The sequence below is a fragment of the Acinonyx jubatus genome, chromosome B1 (genome assembly GCF_027475565.1).
Source record: "Acinonyx jubatus isolate Ajub_Pintada_27869175 chromosome B1, VMU_Ajub_asm_v1.0, whole genome shotgun sequence".
Classification (NCBI taxonomy): Eukaryota; Metazoa; Chordata; class Mammalia; order Carnivora; family Felidae; genus Acinonyx; species Acinonyx jubatus.
This window is the reverse complement of record NC_069382.1, coordinates 171,016,312-171,034,646: the sequence shown is the minus strand read 5'-3', so window position 1 is coordinate 171,034,646 and position 18,335 is coordinate 171,016,312. Positions and strand designations below refer to the sequence as shown.

Genomic DNA, 18,335 nt, shown 5'->3' with positions numbered 1-18,335 from the left:
AGGGACACTCAAGGAAGAGATAAAGAATGCATTAATACATGTTTATTGAGAGGTTGAGGACTTTGGTAAGGGCTTGAAGACTTTCGACAGCCTAACCTTCAGATGCATGCAGTGAAAAGATTACTTAAGAAAGATAGCATTGATTGATATTTTTCTCAAACTTATTCCTATTAATGGGGCTAAAAGACATTAGTAATTAATAACCTCAAGATTGATCATTCTCATTGTAATCATTGATGTTGATCATCACACATACTGGGAGCATTAAAGAAACGTGGCAAACATTTACTTTAAGTTTTAATGATGGGTTGTTGGCAAGGTTTTACAAGGCAAATGCCTGGGGGCTATTTATCTCTTCCCAGGTAAGGCCCCAGCTGCTGCATGAATACTAACACGAATTCTCAAAATGAACCGGTGGACTTTCCACAGGTGCGGTTACCTAAAGAAGAAATATGACACATACTCATTTTCTTTGAAAAAAAAAGACAACATTTTTAAAACCAAGAAGCCTTACACTACCTAATCACTTACCACTGTGCAATTAAAATGCAATTCAGAAAACATTTTGAATAAATTAAAATACCTAAGTGCAAATAGACACCTCTTGAAACCTGGGATCCTACACGTATATTGTCCCACCCACTCTCATCCAAGATTCTTACTATATCAGTCTAGGGCTTTATGCTGGTGAGCGTGTGCTTACATATTCTTCCAGGAGATTTCAATATGGATGCATCTCATCACCACAACCAAATGAAAACTACTCTTTCAATGCTTCAGTAAAGGGTAATTGAAAAGAAATCAAAAGGCCTCAGTGTATGATCATGGTGCAGTTCACACACTTACCATCTATACTGATTTTTGTTTAGCCTTCTACAACCAGAAGCTCTCTTTCCAGGGGCAACCTCTTCCTCCCACTTTGTACGCCCTGAATCCTATTATTTCTTTATTCCTCTCCTCTTGGCCACAGGAGTGGTCACATGACCCAGCCCTGTCCAAGCGTTTATCCTATTCCTCTGGCCAAAGTGACTTAAAATGGGGCAGAGAAAGTACTCTCCAGGATTTTCTGCCCCAGCCGCTAAGACGGGCAAGTGTTCCTTTTTCCACTGCGGATGTTAAGCTGGTAGAATGTGTCCAACCTGCTATGTGATTGCTTAAATTCTTTGGCTTATTTTCTTCACCTATAGAATTGAAATAATGGCATCCACCATGCCTGTACACGAAAGCATTGAGACATAACATTTAAGCTCACGTACATCCCTCCAAAATAAATATTTAATTCAGACAGTAAGTCATCCGAACTAATTATTTAGTATTATATAAAAATGTCTTAATTTCTTAATCCTTAAGGAGTTATTCCATTGTCATGTAAATAGTGCTCATCAGCAAACAAAGCAAAAACCTCAATCTATTTATAAACCAATAATTAATAACAATGAATAATTCATTCTTCAGCCACTGAATAGTTTAATCACGTTATTAGTTATATCTTAATAGCCCTTTCCTCCAATATTAAAATTATATTTTAAAACTTCTAATTTCCTGGTACAATGTGTATCAGTCACTCTCAAATTTATCAATCACCTGGTAATCATATAAAATGCAGATTAGGATTCAACAGGTCAGGGTGGGGCCTGAGATATGGTATCTCTTTTTTTTTCTGGCTTTATTGAGCTATAATTCATATATAACATTGTGTAACTTTAAGGTGAACAATGTAATATGATACACGTATATACTGTGGAATGATTACCACAACAGGGTTAGTTAACATCTTCATCACTTCACATAATTACCTTTGTGTGTAATTGTGTGTATGTGTGTGCATGTGTGTGGTGGTTAGAACACCCAGGGCACCTGGGTGGCTCAGTCAGTTAAGCTTCCAGCTTCAGCTCAGGTCATGATCTCGCAGTTCACGAGTTCGAACTCCTGCATCGGGCTCCCTGCTGTCAGTGTGGAGCCTGCTTCAAATCCTCGGTCCCCCTCTCTCTCTGCCCCTTCTCCACATGTGCTCTCTTTTTCTCTCTCTCAAAAAATAAATAGACATTAAAAAAATAAGATTTACTCTTTTCAAGGGAGGCAACCCATAAAAGACTCTTAAATACAGAGAACAAACTGAGGGTTGCTGGAGGGGAGGCGGCAGGGGGGATGGGCTAGATGGGTGATGGCCATCAAGAAGGGTATTTGTTGGGATGAACACTGGGTGTTACATGTAAGTGATGAATCACTAAGTTGTAGTCCTGAAACTGATACTACATATATGTTAACTAACTTGAATTTAAATAAATTAAATAAATAAATAAATAATTGATTTACTCTCTTAACACTTTTTTTTTTGGTTAATATACAGTGTAATATTAGTTTCAGGTGTATAATATAGTGATTCAGCACGTCCATGCAACACCCGGTGCTCATCACAAGTGCCCTCCTTAACCCACATCACTGATTTCACCCATCCCCCCACCCACTTCCCCTCTGATAACCATCAGTTTGTTCCCTCTAGTTAAAAGTCTGTTTCTTAGTTTGTACCCCCCTCTCTTTTCTTCCCCTTTACTCATTTGTTTCGTTTCTTAAATTCCACACCTGAGTGAAATCAGATGGTATTTGTCTTGTCATTAGTTTTGAGCAATTTGATTATGATGTGCTTTGATGTGGTTTTCTTTGTTTCTTCTGCTTGGGGTTTTTGAGATTCTTAGATCTGTGCTTCTATAATTTTCATCAAATATGGAAAGTTTTCATCCACAGTTTATTCAAATGATTTTTTCTTATTTTTTTCTGTTTTCTTTTTTTTTAATTTAAATCCAAGTTAGTTAACAATACTTTTTGAGTATATAATAGCATTTTTAACTGTTGTCACCATGCAGTACATTAGATTCCTAGAACTTATTCATCTTCTAATTGGAAGTCTGTGCCCTTTGATCAACATCTCCCCATTACCCCCACCCCCCAGCCCCAGCAATCAGTGTTCTGCTCTCTCTCCCCTTCTATGAATTTGACATTTTTAGGTTCTACATGAAAGCGAGATCACACAGTACTTGTCCTTCTCTGTCTGACTTATTTCATATATGCATATAACACAACTTCTTTATCTATTCACCCATTGACAGACACGTAGGTCATTTCCGTGTCTTGGCTATTGTGAGTGACGCTACAGTGACTATGGGGTTGCAGACATCTCTTCAAGATAGTGATTTCATTTCCTTCAGGTATATTCTCAGATGTGCGATTGCTAGATCATGTGGTGGGCCTCTTTTTACATTTTTGAGGAACCTCCATACTAATTTCCATAGTAGCTATAGCAATTTACACTCTCATCAATAGTGCACAAGGGCTCCCTATTCTCCACATTCTCCCCCAGTTCTTGTTATCTCTTGTCTTTTTGATAATAGATATCCAAACAGGTAGGAGGGGATGTCTCATTTTGATTTGCACTTCCCTCATGATTAGTGATGTCAAGCACCTTTTCATGTACCCGTTGGTGATTTTCATGTCTCCTTTGGAAAAATGTCTATTCAGGCCCTCTTCCCATTTTTCAGTCAGATTGTTTTGGGTTTTTGCTATTGAGTTATATAAGCTCATTATATATTTTGTACATTAACTTCTCATCAGATAGGTGGTTTACAAGTATTTCCAACAAACTCTAGATGACAGGTGTATATCTGGGCTGCAGACCAGCTTCGAGCGTCAAGGAGCTAGAACAAAACCCTCAGATCAATATAAATACAAATTAAATTAGTTTAGTTGGGAGTTGAAGATTGAAGACATAGCCTTATTTTTCTTATTTAAAAAAATGTGATTATTACAAATGGTTCTCTGGGCTTTTGTCTCCTCATCTTAGATGAAAATATTGAAATTGGTTATACAAAAAAACATAAGCATACAGTGGGTACTTAAGAAATTATTGATTGGGGCGCCTGGGTGGCGCAGTCGGTTAAGCGTCCGACTTCAACCAGGTCACGATCTCGTGGTCCGTGAGTTCGAGCCCCGCGTCAGGCTCTGGGCTGATGGGTCAGAGCCTGGAGCCTGTTTCCGATTCTGTGTCTCCCTCTCTCTCTGCCCCTCCCCCATTCATGCTCTGTCTCTCTCTGTCCCAAAAATAAATAAACGTTGAAAAAAAAAATTAAAAAAAAAAAAAAGAAATTATTGATTGATTGACATTGGAAAATACCATAGAATCACATCTTGGGATTTTTAAGGACTTACTATTCTAAGTGAAAAGGCTGGGCATTTTTTATTAGGTAATTATTGTAGAGCTTCCAGATTTATATTCAATCTTCATTTTCACATAAGTCAACTTGACAAATATATATATATATATAAGATCCTGTCATTTTCAATGAAGAATTGAGCCTATAATTAAATGTTGTTCACAGTTCAGTGACCTAGGGTTCATACTGAAAAGACAAGTTAAAATGGTAGGTAAACGATGAAACACATTTCTGACCAAGCGACTTCATGAAAATATACACTAGGATCTGATTGTCAGTTAAGGTGGCTTCTTAAAGGCAGCCTGCATTAGAATAGTGTGTGCATTTCCTTCCCATGCCTTGCAGTGCTGGTGCAGAATAGTAAACATATCATTTTAATATAAAACAGACATCCTGGTTCAAAAGTTGCAGCATAGAGTTGACTCTTTAAGCCAGAAGACATTGAAATATACTGAGAGGCAACATTTCACCAAGAAATGCACAAAGTTCATCAAATTTCAGTCATGAAATTTCAGCTAAGAATATTCCTTCTTAGCATAAAAGATTTTGACATTCTCTGCTTAACAGATTTTAAAATGAGAGTAATTTAGTGTATCTCAGATAATATTAGAGTAATCGATGGATCGGGTTTCCTTGTTCCAAGGCAGAATACCAAGTATTCAGTTGAGTTGTTGATGATGGATTGATTTGACCCAGACTTAAGGATATCCCTAAAAAAGCAAAATAGTAAGATCAACGTTTCCCAGGGTGGTTTCTTTTTTGTTGTTTTTTGTTGTTGTTGGTTATTTTTTGGTCGGTCCTTGATCAACTAAGTCGATTTTGGCTTTTAGTTACTAATCAATATTCCACTAATGCCTGTTATAACAATTCAAAAAAACTTAACAGAACCTCATAAGAGTCAATTTGGTTAATTTCCCCCCCCCACATAGGTAAATGTGACAAATGTATTTTTATTTAGTGACACCTGAGGTGGGTTAGGATTTTTTAAGTTTATGGGAAGGCTTTTTTAAGAGACCTGAGTAAGAATTTCAAGCTAACGGCAACATTTCCATGAAGTATATCTCTAAACAAAAGAAAAATCTGACAGTTGTTTTGAAATCAGCATACTATGTTAAGTTTAACACACATTCCAGCACAAAGCTGGTCATTCCATGACCAATCTAGAAAGAATTACCCACATGGTATAGATGAACATTTGTCCATTCAGCTTCAAGATAGCTCTTAACGTCTGTAGAAATCATTTTTTTTCACTGAAAAAAAAAAAAGACCATCAGGTGTTACATGGCACAATTATTTGTGACATTGTCGGGGATCCTTTTATTTTTGCTATGTATTGCCTCATAATTGCAATTTTGAAAGTGGATTACTGAGTTGAAAGGGCAGAAAAGTTGAAGGAGTGAGTTTATGAGTTGAGCTCTGTGTGGAAACCTCCCTTGGGTAGCTCAGCATCCAGCAGTATATAGCATACATAGATTAATGATTTGAGTTAGAATAATATGACTTGTTATTTAAGTACAAGGATAAATAATGAACACTACCACGTTTCCCAATCCATAAAAAAACCTAACCCTTTAAATTTTTTAAAGTAGCTATATAGCAGATAAAAACTTTTTTTTTTCTGTTCTTTTCTCAATCCTTTTACTGTTACGTTGTTGTCTAAAGGTTGGAAGTAGATTTCTGAATCTTTTGGAAATTTCTTGGTTGAGGTTATCCCATGTAGAGTTTCATTATCTTGGCAGGAAAACAAACATAAGGCAGATAACATTTGAGGCATTTAGCACTACACCTGGCACATAGCATCCATTTAGCATTTGTAAAATTATGTATGGTATGCTACATAATTTCTTCATTTGATATTATACTAATCAGAGACATTTTTCATGTAAAATAAAATGTTTTTAATCACCAACATAGAAAAATGGGTCTTTAGGCCAAACTTCATGGTGATTGCAAAATATTTAGATTATTTAAAATACTGATGAAGAAGCTCAATCTTTTCCCCTTTTAGCAGATGTGAGATTTTCAAGATAGCTCTAGTGGTAAGAACTGGGGGCCTACTTCAATGCACATGTGCTGAAATGTTCTGTTTCCCAGCTTTATAATTAGAGATTATTTCACAGTGATTTTCAGCATAGATAAAATTTAGCTCACTTAAGATATGACAGCCATCATCTCTTATTTTCATTAAACATGCTCTAGAGCGGGTGGTTATAGAAATAAGATAGGAATTAGCATCTGAAAGTTTAAAGATGATTGCAAAATCTCTTCCTTAGAAAATTATGGGTTTCCCTTGGCTTAGCTTTCCTAAAATAAATCAGGATTGCTCCAAGTGGCAGCCTCTGCTGCCTGATGTATCACATATGAGTGTTCATCTACATCCACAAAATAGAAGTCTGACTTCAGTTGTTCCAAAATATAAGCTGTGTCTCGCTCTTGAGATGTAGGGACAATTGGCTGAGTGTGTCACCAAAGCCCATATGCCCCTGCATAATTTGCCCACTTTTCCTCTTCGAATGTGTCTTGGCATAAATGCATCTGCTCCACCATACATGCTCTTCAATAACATACAATTTTCCTATGCCTGGGAGCAAACCTTTAAAGTGAAATTTAAAAAAAATAATAATTAAGAAACTATTTCTAGTTCTGTTTACAAAACGAATAAAACTTTGTCTATGGAGGGCCATCAAACAAATCAACTTAGCTCTTCCACTGATGATCATTTCCTGTGGTGTCCATTTATCAAGGGAAAGAGTTCATGTTGGCTGGCTTCCACATTCAATGGTGGTTCTGTCAGCATTCAGGGACTATGAGAGCTGTTGCTCTATTTTTTTGGAACCAAACTCCGATGCTCTGGGAAAGACAGTCTGTGAAGTGCTTAGGATAGGAAAATTTCCTAAGTCCTCTGTCTCCCACTTTCTACGTGAATTATTTTCATCTCTTCATTGCTGTGATATTCAAGGACATTCTTATTAGGAAGATGTTGCTGATGGGAGTGACCCTCAAAGGGACCTTAAGACAAAAACGACCTTGGATATTTCATCTGAGTGTCCCAGGTCCTTCAAATGCTTCTGAAAAAAACCTAAGGAGGAGTCATAGAAATAAGGGCATACATCTCACTGTTCTTCTTCTTCACTAATTTCAGAATACAGGGCCACCAATTTATCCACTAATGTTTCTTTCTCACTACAGAAAACATAGGATTTAGTAAGCACTTATTACTTGGTATTGGACCAATCAGTATGGAGGTCTTGTGGACTTAGGGTTTATTTGACACAGGTAAGACGAGAGAGTAAAGGGCAGAGAAAAACACATAAAGCAAGTGTGCAAAAGCAGACAGAAGACCATTTGGCCGCCGCAAATGAAAGATGTGACCTGGGTTCTTGACTTTATAGTTTCTACTTCTGGTAGTGAGCGAGACTTTCTGTATTTCCTATGTAGATAGTCTGTGAGATACCACGGCTTTCTTCCAATAGATTCTCCAAAGCATTCAATCAGCAAATATATATTGAGTTTGTACTATTTGCCCAGCATTGTAGAAAGTTCTAATTAAACAACAGAGTATGAGATAGACATGGAAACTATCTTCAGAGATTGTATGGTTTGACAGGAAAATGAAACACTGAATAGATAATTCCACCAAAAAACATATTGTGAGAGGGGAAATACAATCTGATATGAAAGCATGTAGTTTGGGAAGCATGAGTCATTATGCAGCATTAGTCTACCAGTCATTAGTCTGGTAGAGAGGGATACTGACAGTGGTTAAACAGGGCCTCTTTGAGGAAGTAGCATGTCAAAAGAGACCTAAAGGATTATGGACAGTTGACTAGGTGAATGGAGAGGGAAAAGTGAAAACATTCCAAGCAAAAGAAAAAGGTAAGAGCTCTGTGAAGCCTCAGGATAGATAATTGGTATTCTGGGAAATGCCAGTATGAAGAAATCCAATACAGCCCCCAAAAACTGAAGAGGTAAGTAAAGGTTAAAACTTAGGAATGCTTTTATAATTAGGGTAGATTTATAATATATTTTAAAGTCAGAAAATTTAATGCCTCTAGCTTTGTTCTTCTTTCTCAAGATTGTTTGGGCTATTTGAGGGCTTTTGTAATTCCAATGAATTTTAGGATAATAAAATTTTTATGTTAAAAAATGCCTTTGTATTTTGATGGGCATAGCATTAAACCTTTGTATCTCTTTAGCTAATTAAAACAAAGTGGTATTAACATAAAGACAGACATATAAACAATGGAACAGAATAGAGAGCCCAGAAATAGATTCACATGTATACACTCAATTGATCTTCAACAAAAGTGCCAAGAATATAAAATGGGGAGGGGATAGTTTCTTCAATAACGGGTGTTGAGAAAACTGGATATCCACATACAAAAGAATTTAAATTGGACTCATACTATACAAAAATCAATTCAATATACATTAAAAACTTAAAGGTAAGACCTGAAAATATAAAACTTCTAGAAGGAAACATATGAGAAAATCTTTTTTTTTATGTTTATTTATTTTTGAGAAAGAGAGAGACAGAACATGAGCAGGGGAGTGGCAGAGAGAGAGGGAGACACAGAATCCAAATCAGGCTTCAGGCTCTAAGCTGTCAGCACAGAGCCCGACACAGGGCTCAAACTCATGGACCATGAGATCATGACCTGAGCTGAAGTTGGATGCCTAACTGACTGAGCCAGCCAGGTGCCCCAATAAAATCTTCTTGACAGGAATGTTTGCAATGATTTCTTAGATATGACACCAAAAGAACAAGCAACAAAAGCAAAAATAAACAGGTGAGACTCTATCAAACTAAAACTCTTCTGCACAGCAAAGAAAACAATCACCAGAATGAGAATGCAGCCTATGGAATGGGAGAAAATATTTGCAAGGAGTTAATATTCAAAGTATATAAGGAACTCCTACAATTCAATAGCAAAAACTAAAAAAACCAACAACCATAAGAAACATGTGACTCAACTTAAAAATTGGCAAAGGGCTTGAACAGACATTTCTCCAAGGACACAAATGGCCAACAGATACATGGAAAGCTGCTAAACATCTCTAATCATGAGGAAAATGAAAATCGGAACTACAATGAGATATCACCTCATACCAGGTTATTCTCAAAAAAAAACAAAACCAAAAAAAAAAAAAAAGTAAACAGGTTGTGGAAAAATGGGAATCCTTGTACACTATCAATGAGAATGAAAATGGTGCAGCCAAGATGTAAAACAGTATGGAGTTTCCTCGACAAATTATAAGTAGATCTACCACATGATCCACTAACCTACTTCTGGGTATTTATCCAAAGGAAATAAAAATCACTATGTCTAGGTGATATCTGTATTCCCATGTTCATTGCAGCATTATTCACAATAGCCAAAATACGGAAACAACCTAAATGTCCATCAACAGATGAATAAAGAAAATGTGATATTATTCAACCTTAAAAAAAAGGAATAAATCCCATCATATGTGACTACATGGATAAACGTGAAGGACATTATGCTAAGTAAAATACCAGTTGCTGAAGGATAACCACTGCATAACTCCACATATATAAGGTACCTAAGATAGTCAAACTAACAAAAGCAGAGAGTAGAATGGTGGTTGTCAGAGGCTAGCAGGGGAGCTGTTGTTCAACGGATGTAAAGTTCCAGTCATGCAAGGTGAAGAAGTTCTAGAGATCTACTGTACAACATAGTGCCTATATTGCGCACTCTTAAAAAAATTTAGTAAATCTCATGTTAAGTGTTCTTATCACAAAAGAAGAAAAAAGGGGGAGGCATAAGGAACTTTTGGAGCTGATAGATAGGTTTATTATCTTGATTATGGTAATGGTTTCACAGGTATGCCTGTCACACTCATCAAATTGTATATATTACATATGTGCAGTCTTTTGTATATAAATTATGCCTCAATAAAGCTGTTAAAAAAGCACTTGAGAATGCTTTTAAGAACTCTGAATTTTATTCTAAAGTCATGGAAAAGCAAAATAAAGTTTTTTAAGAAGTTATGATAGCATAATCAGATTTGCATCTTTCACCATTTCGGGCTGTTGCATTAAATAAGGAGGGAAATGATATTAACTGGGACTAAAGTCATGGTTCTCAACTGGAAGCATTATTGCTTCCCAGTGAACATTTTATAATGCATGGAGACATTTCTTATCATCAGGACCTAGGGGGAAGGAGGAAGAGTTGCTATTGGCATCTAGTTGGTAGAGGACAGGGATGCTGTTAAACATCCTACAATGCACAAGATGATCTAACACAACAAAGAATGATCTGGTCCAAGATGACAATGGTGTTGAGGCTGAGAAACTCTGGAGTAGGCTGAAGGCAATGGAAATGAAGAGAAGTTGTGTATTAGATACTTAAGAGGTAAAATTAATACAATTTAGTGATTAGACAGAGGGGTCAGGCATAAAGAGCAAAAAGTTTAACCCTCTGGTCAACCACATCAAATGCTGCTTTGACTTCAAGTAGATCGACAATCAACTCTTTTTTCCAGATAAGTTGGGAGATGAGAAAGTCACCAGTGACTTGGGAAACGCTGGTTTGGTAAAGCAGTGGGGAGAGTTCAGAGTGGGTTGGGGAGTGAAGAGAAGAAATACAACCTTTTAACAATTCTTTTGAAAAGCTTGACTGCAAAGAGCAAGACAACAGAGCCATAGCTAAAACAATATATGGTTGATTTATTATTATTACCCATTACTGCTTAAGAAGGGAGAGATCTGGTATGTTTAAATATTAATATCAGGGTTAAATGTCAACAGAAGAATACTAAAGATACAGGATACAAAGAGAGTAATTGTTGGGGCAAGACCTCCAAGAAGGAAGAAAGGGAGCATGACAAATAAATAAGACAACTGATGGAGCCCACATAACAAACAACAGCTTACTGATGTAGTCATTTTCTTTCCATAGGTGGAGAGAGTTGATGCAAACTACGGAGTGAAATCCCTAGGAAACTGAAGCAAGGGCATTGCCAAAGGAGTTCTTGTTTGTTTGCTTTTCTCACTTTGGTGGTATTTTGAATATTAAGGGAAAATAAAAGTCTCCTTTTAGGACTCTCTTCACAGGCAATGTTTATTTAAATTCACTTTATGAGCTGAAGGGATAATAATGTGTTCTAAATCAGTATCTTGTCTGTGGCCGTCAGAAAGAGAAATGACTCCTGCTCATAATTGCTAATATATTCCCAAATGTATTTGGACATGAAGAGAAGCATCACTTTGAAACTTTTCTTAGTGTACCAAAGGGCTTTACAAGGTATATGAGAAGGTGTTAGTGGAGAGGATCGAGAAATCATGGATAAATACCTTCACAGTCCCTTGTAACCTGTAGATTAGCTGTCAGGGAGGGAGAAGGTGGGGTAAAGGACAGGAAGTATGCCACCGACCAGCTACGTGATCCTGAGCAAGCTGTATAATACCTCTTTGTCTCAATTTCCTCATCTGAATAAGGGGAATTATAATACCACTTTCATATGGGTTACTTGGAGGATTAAATGAGATAATGCCTGTAATAATCGTCAAGAAATATTATCATCATTAGAGTGGACAATTTGCCCTTGCCAGTTCAGTGATGTAACCATTGTGTCAGTTTTATATTCACAACCGCATGGAGCTTTAATTCATTCTCTTAAACATCTAACGTTAATTCAAAATCCTGACAATGGGCTTTGATACCTAGAATAACTGAGCAATAGAGCATTCTCACTTTTGTTCCATAGGGCATTGTCTATCTAAAAGCATCTGCTTAAATCCTAAAGATGAGAGAGAAATCATGCAGAAAGAGATAGAAACTGCCTTTGCCTGTTTGGAGGCCTTCCATTGACTGCCCTGATGCTCTGACCTCTCATTTATTATCTCTCTTTCAAGAAGACAGCATGGAGAGGGAAAAACAAAATGCTCTCGATGAAAATATCTGACAAAATGAAAACCTTAGCTTGGAAGTCATCGTCATACACTGAATAGCCACTGTCTTTTGATTACTCAGCTTGGCATTTTATGCCTTTGGGGGGAAAAATGGAGAAAAAGGCTCAGAAGCAGTAATGACAGAATTGGGGTGATCTCTGTTCAGAAGGACACGGACAGGGCAAATGCCATGATCCTTCATTGCTCCAGAACCAAAAACTAATGAGTCTGATTCACCTCTTTGCCTCAAACATGCCTTGGCTGAAGGTTAATCACATTAATTCCTGTGAGTCAACCTTCTGCCATGTCATGGGAAAAAAAAAAACAAAAAAAACAAAAAAACCTGTCAACCATTCCAATAGTTAAAGCCCCATGTGATGATTTTCAAACTTTTCCTGAACCATAAGAATCCTGCCATCTTTATATGTCCTTTAGGTTAACTCTTTTCTATCAACAAATATTTGGCTACTGAGAGTCTAGAAACTAGTGTTTTTGCAAATCATGGGTTTTTAAACTGAGGGGCATGAGCAATTGTAAAAGGAAAGAGGAGAGCCAGAGGGGAGAAAGACTGGAGAAAATGGATATCAGAATTGTGAATGGATGCTTTTGCAGACCAGTCATATGAAGTCTAGAATAAAATAAAGCCCACATCTTCCTCCCTGTTTTCCTCTCAAACTAGCCTTTTACCTAAAAAACATCAGGGCTTACAGGTGATGAGCTCATCTTTAGACCAAAACCATAAAAACCAATGGGTGTTTTATGTGAGTTAGCATCGCAAGCCATCACAATACTTAATTACTACAATGCTGACCTAGACCAGTGCTTTCTCAAATTGTGGTGTGCATACAAATTCCCTGAAGTTCTTATCAAAATGCAGATTCTGATTCAGTCACTTTGGAATGGGGCACAAGATTCTGTATCTCTAACAACGAATTCTATTGCATTCTATTGACTTTGAATGCCTACAAATTGCATTGATAGGTTCAAAATAAAATCACTTCTAATGATCCATCTCATTATTGCTTAATCTATGCCAGACTTTTGTGATTCAGAATCCATTCCACTATTTCAGGGCATCAGAATCATCCTAAAAGTAAGTTTTTCACAGTGTATTGATGACCAGCTTATGTCCAACCAACCATGAAGATTATTCAGCGCTCTCCAATAACCCAAGTCTTAATTATGAAAGGTTTGTTGAAATGGGTCATTATGATGTATACAGAATTTTTTTTTTAATTGGACTCTTGATTTTTTTTCTCAGATGTGAATCTTAACTTCTTAAATTATACAATAAAATTTAAGGTGTAAATTTAGGGTCTATTCACGTGAGTATAACATTATTTTTTAGTATGGAGTGACATAAGTGACGTAAAAGAAATCTGAAAGTAATCAATGATGTGCCCTTGTGACCAAAATGGAATAAATGGGTAGGCTAGAGCAAAGGCATTTAAGTATCTTATGCACTGCTTTTAGACAAAATCTCTGGCACCAACGGCATTAATAGTATATAAACAGCAAAGTCCTAGTTTAAAATACCTAGCACACATCAGAGAGGCTAACAGATACTGAAGTTGCTGTAACAGTGTGTTGAATTAACTGAATTGCAAGGCTATGATCTATTCACCAAAGTCTTTGCCAGAAAAGACCAGTGAGAGGAAAAATACTACCATAGTAGAAAGACTTTTGAATGAGAGGGATGTATTCCCAAAAGCCTCTTTCCTTATAGAATATTGCAGCCACCCTCACTCTCCATTGTCTTTTGTCACTCTGCCACACCCAGTTAAGTCCTAACCTTAGGTAAACCCGACTGTCTGTCTTCCCAGTACCTGCATTCAAATAGCTGAAATGTTCTGGAACAAATCACATCACCAGGTTGATTGACGGCACTTTCAATTTGTAATTCCCAGTCTCAACGTAGCTCTCAACATCCCTTATGATCTTATCACATTATTCCAATCAGTTTCTGCAGATTCTTTTTGCCCTTCACACTCCTCAGATGACCAACCCCTCCCGTATCCCCTTCACCATCTCTGGATGGCCTTAACAAAACATGGCTTGTTGTTCGGCCAGCTGTCTAAAAGCGAACTGTCCAGGCTTTTATTCAGCTTCTGGCAATTTATCTAAATGCAACTTTAGATATTAACTCCTTATCTGATGCATCATTTGCAAATACCTTCTCCCATTCAGTAGGCTGTCTTCTTGTTTTGCTGATGGTTTCCTTTGCTGTGCAAAAAGCTTTTCATCTTAGGGTAGTCTCAATAGCTTAATTTTATATGTTAATTATACTTGAGCAAATAAATAAATAAATAAATGTTAAAAATTAATGTAACTTTAGGCATATATGTCCTAACAGTTCTGGGCCTCAGGTTTGTAGTAGTAAAATAGAGATAGTAATAGTTCCTCCCTCATAAGGTTATTGTAAGTAGTAAGTGAGTCAGTACATGTAAATGTTTTACACAGTATCGGCTGTCAATAAACCATCAGTAAAAGTTTTCCTATGATTCTAATTATATTTTCACAGGAAAGATGAAGCCACTGGATAGAAATTCCCTTAACTTCCCAACCTCATATCAACAAATCCATCTGCACTTTCATGGCCTCATCTAAACCTTATGTCTTCCAAAAGGCCCCACCTTCTGATGCCATCGCATTGGGGTTAGGATTTCAACATAGGTATTTGGGGGAGAACATAAGAATTTAGTCTATAACAGTAACCTACAACTAAATGACTCCTATTCCCTCCACCAAAAGCCCTCTAGGTAAAAGTTACAATAATTCCTATATTCCTAATTTCTTTTTTTTAATGTTTATTTATGTTTGAGAGAGAGAGAGAGAGAGAAAACGGAGGAGGGTCAGAGAGAGAGGGGGACAGAGGACCTGAAGCAGGCTCTGTGCTGACAGCAGCACAGAATAGTGAGATCATGACGCTCAGCCGACTGAACCACCCAGGTGCCCCTGTGTTCCTAATTTCAATGATCATTTCGCTTGCGATCTTCTCGGCATTCAAACATTGACTACCTTTCTCTTTGACTTCCAAGACATTATACCCTCCTGATTTTGTTCCTCTTATGCCGTAGCTCATGCCAGAAATGTCACAATATCCAATCACCAAGTCTGATGATTCTCCGCCCTAAATATTTTTAAATGCATCCACTTTTGCTCGTGGTTATTGAATAGACAAAATAATATTCCTCTACCTAACCATCTGAACTATCCTTTTTATTCTCCACATAGCATCTTAAAAACCACATAGCTCTCCTTAAAGTCTTTCAATCACTATTCATTGTTTTTAGGTTGAGAAGAATACTTATTACATTTATTTTAACTGTATCATAAAAAAAACTCAAATATACTTCAAGGTAGGGAAAATACTATGATACATTCCCATATATCCATCACCTAGCCTTACTAATTGCAATTTTATCATATTTCCTTCCTCTATTTTCTCATTCATTCAGTTGTTTTTTGATTGTGGTAAAAGACACATAACATGAAATTTACCATTTTAACTATTTTTAAGTGTACAATTCTATGGCATTGAGTACCATCAGCACTACCCATCTCCTAAAGATTATATTTTTACTACACAACAAGGTTGACAAGCATGAACTGCTCTCCATCCTAGGTCACTAGAGTCAAGTCACTTTGGCCTTTATATAGTTTCTTGTAAGTGCCAAACTTGTTCCTTACTCAACACCTTCACACATGCTTTTCACCTTGCTTAAAATGCTTTTTCCCACCCATGTTGCTGGCCAAATCCTACTCACTATTGAATATTCAGTTTATTTTTTTTAATGTTTGTTTATTTTTGAGAGAGAGAGAGAGAGTACAAGTAGGGGAGGGACAGGCAGAGAGGGAGACACAGAATCTGAAGCAGACTCCAGGCTCTGAGCTGTCAGCACAGAGCCTGATGTGAAGCCCGAACTCGCAAACCAGGAGATCATAACCTGAACAAAACTCGGACGCTCACCCGACTGAGCCACCCAGGAGCCCCTGGAATATGCAGTTTAAACATTAGCTCTTTCCATGAAAATGCACACTAGGCAAGGTCTCCAGCCACACGATCTTGCTATACTCCCTTACTTCTATAGATGGAGGTAATACAACATAGGTCAAGCTCTAGAGCCAGACTGCCTCGGTTTTAATCTTGGCTCTGTATGACCTTGGGCAAGTCACTGTGTCTCTGTGTCTCAATTTCTATCTGCAGAATGGAGATAATAGGACCTTGTCTCTAGGTCATTTTGAGAATTATATAAGTGTTTAGAAAATGGCTTGGACTTAGGGTTGCATAAGTATTAGCAATTACTACTCTTCTTCAAAATACCTAAGGATTTTGTGAAAGTTTCGTTAAATGTCTGTCTGCCGCTATGAAGTCTCTCTTGGTTACCTCTGTATTTGAGAAGCTAGTTCAGGGCCTGTTACATATTCCTCAATCAATACTGGTTGAATATTTGTCTTCTCAAATATTTGTGGCTCAGTATTGTTGTTAAGATCAAATTAAAGGTTAAGGAAGAAAGAAAAGAAAAGAAAAGAAAAGAAAAGAAAAGAAAAGAAAAGAAAAGAAAAGAAAAGAAAAGAAAACTTATGAAAACTTTCTAAGCTTTAAGTCCCAATGTGCATCACGATGCTGCTATTGGGAAGTTTAGGCATAAACAAATGATAGTAAAGTGTATTTGAGATGTTAAGGATGCACATATTAAATTGCCATGGTTCATAATATATATTAGTGTATCCCAAAATGAGTTCTTTGAAAAGCTAGTTTATGAAGTAGTTAAAAGAAAAAATAGGAACTTTTTACCCTGATTGATAAATTTGGGAAATGCTGCAAATAATTGTCCCCCTCCCCCTTTGTAGTTTCACAATATACATTTCCCTGTGAAGCACTGGAAAATAAAATAATTCAACTTCTTTAACTCAGAATTTCATCAGCTTACTTTTTTTCTGTCATAGACCTTTTTTTTTTTTTCAAGAAAACCTATTAATTAGCCATAGGAACCAAATTTCATTCATAGAATCCAGCTTGATAGAAACTGGGGAAGACGTGATATGATTGTAGCAAGAGCAAGTTGATTGCAGACTCAAGCGATCTAACAATGTTTCAGACACAAGTTGGAATATGAGCCTGGCAATACGGAAAATAGAATTTAGACAGATAAAGAGAGGATAAAAGCATTTCACAGGTAACAAAATGTTAACCATAGAAATGGAATTAATCTGGTAAATATGGGGCTGAACTATGTCTTGATATCAAATCTCAACGATCTTGCCAATTTTTCTTTAGGATGTTTAGTAAGAACTGCAGAAGTATTTTTCTTTAAAGTTTCATAGAGAAGTTGAGAATTTAACTAGCATTTGAGGAGGAGTTGGTTGGGTAGGTGGTGTGGAAAAGAGAAGGAAAAATGTAAAGGTTTCCGAGGCAGAGTGGGGGTGAGGGCGGGAGGGGTGGGGGATTGGACAGGCAGATTTGCATTCATTGAGAGTTCTCCACTCAGGCTTTTCTGTATATTTATTGTTAAATTCTAAATTCAGCAATCCTCTAAAGTGGTTATTACTATATCTCTTTTGCAAATAAGTAATCTGGGGTTCACGAGCTTATGTAATGTGTCCAATAACACACAGAAGAGTTTCAATTGTAATCTAAATTACACACACTCTTCCCATTATACCACACTGCCTCTTAAATTCAATTGGAAATTAAGCACACACACCTCTCTCTTTTGTTGTTTCCAGTCCTATCACCTCATTACATTCTCAATAAAGTCTCTCTCTCTCTCTCTCTCTCACACACACACACACACACACACACACACCACTCCTCTCCCATGCCTCATCTCCACACAGACACACAGAAAATGTGCTCTTAATTTATCTGAATGTAATCATGCTGTCCTGTATGGTAGCCACAAGCCACATGCGGCTGTTGAGCACTTGAAAGGTAGTTAGTCCAAACTGAGATGTGAGTGTAAAATACACATCAGATCTCAAAACCTTAGAACAAAAATAAAGTAATAATAATAATTAATAAATTTTATACAGATTATATTTTTAAGGATAATAATTTGAATATATTGGGTTAAATATATGATTCTTAAAGTTAACTTCACATGTTCCTCTTTCCTTTCTCAAGAAACTGCTAGAAAATTTTGAATTACATGTGCAGGTTATATTTGTGGCTCAAGTTATATTTCTGTTGTACAGTCTGGTATATA

The 18,335-nt window shown here is 36.8% G+C and overlaps 1 long non-coding RNA gene across 1 annotated transcript in view; it reads right to left on the bottom strand.

Annotated features, from left to right (window-relative positions):
* LOC113601816 (uncharacterized) overlaps positions 1-18,335 on the bottom strand; it is a 38,250-nt gene that overhangs the window by 10,893 nt on the left and 9,022 nt on the right. The window contains exon 3 of the long non-coding RNA XR_008296364.1: positions 290-439. This is a non-coding gene — a long non-coding RNA (uncharacterized LOC113601816). The remainder of the gene's footprint in view (positions 1-289; positions 440-18,335) is intronic.